At 43.8% G+C, this 1,339-nt stretch overlaps 1 non-coding gene across 1 annotated transcript; it reads left to right on the top strand.

Moving 5' to 3' along the window:
* Positions 1-871: 871 nt before the first annotated feature.
* Positions 872-943, top strand: n-THgtg10. Its single transcript has one exon. It is a non-coding gene; the product is annotated as a tRNA-His (tRNA).
* The last annotated feature ends 396 nt before the right edge of the window (positions 944-1,339 follow it).

Below are 1,339 nucleotides of genomic sequence, written 5' to 3'. Positions count from 1 at the left end.
GGTGGCCTGCTAGGCTTCATTTAGCATTGTTTGCCTCTCTTCTTACACTGACCATTTACGGCTTAGGAAAGTGGGCAGCAACATTCTACCACACCACAGCAAGGAAGTGTATCTATGAAGAAGAGAGAGGAGCTATGGACCAGAGAGGAGAAAGTGATCTTTTATGTCTGAAGCTTACCTCCAGAAACACGCTCCCTCCAGAAACAAGGGAGCTCCTAGCAACCCATCAGCACACGGACTTGGCACCTCACCCACCTGCTAGCCCAGCCTGGTGCTCCTAGGTTTCCAAGGCTTAAAAGAGATAATTCAATAACTGCCCATTCTATAAAAACAGACTCTTGTAGGCACATCCTTGTAAGAGTCTCAGCCCTTCAAATACCTTGTGGAGGATAATTTTTACAAGAAAATTTATAATAAATTTCCCCTGGAAATGTATGGTGGTGCTACCTAAGTATGTGGAAATAAGATAAACAGCAGAAAGAACACAAAGAGACTCCAATTTATGCCATTCAGTATAGCATCGTAGGTGGCCGGCGGGATGGGCAATGCTCAGCCTTCGCTGCGTAAACAGTGGGAAGCATGAATCAACCCGCCAACTTCTGTCCGCCTTGCTACCTTGACTACATATCCTAAGCTGTGGATCCAGTTTCTCCTCTCCTAGGACAGCTTTCCCAGTAAGTGAAGAAGGCAGAGCTGCTTCCATTGCGAGCTTTGATGCTGGCTTCTCAAGAGAGGAACAGAGGAGGCGTAGCTCATCTTTGGCAATATCAAGAAAATGTACACACTTAGGCAATAGATGGCAGTGTTTCCACAAATTTTAATACTGCAGTGGCTTTTAAGGGAAGCTTTGTGTTCAGCTCGTCAGTAGCTCGCCGTGATCGTATAGTGGTTAGTACTCTGCGTTGTGGCCGCAGCAACCTCGGTTCGAATCCGAGTCACGGCAGGAATTGAGGAGGCTTTTGGAAGAAAAATAAAATGTGGCCACATGCTGTATGGCATCCAGGCTAAATTTTACAAACAGACAGAATAGTGAAGATCAACTAAAACCAAGAATCAGCATAAATATTTTAAACTTTATGAAGATGACATCTATGTAGTTGCTTTATTAATGGACCAATCCTGCTGCAAGTGCATTGCGTGGGGATTTTTTTTATTTGCATTGACGGATAATATGATAAAACTGGAGTGTAGTGGGCATGTAATTATTATTAATTACAACTACTTAAGCTGTGCTTTGAGCAGACTCGTCAAGTCTGCTTGCTTTTGAGCCTTGCCAGGGCTATACAGTAATAACAGCCCTGAATTATTTGGAAAGATGTCAGCAGGAGATGTGGAAATC

Source organism: Mus musculus, chromosome 4 (assembly GCF_000001635.26).
Source record: "Mus musculus strain C57BL/6J chromosome 4, GRCm38.p6 C57BL/6J".
NCBI classification, from domain to species: Eukaryota; Metazoa; Chordata; class Mammalia; order Rodentia; family Muridae; genus Mus; species Mus musculus.
Note: the sequence above shows the minus strand (reverse complement) of the source record. Positions and strands in the feature narration are given on the sequence as shown.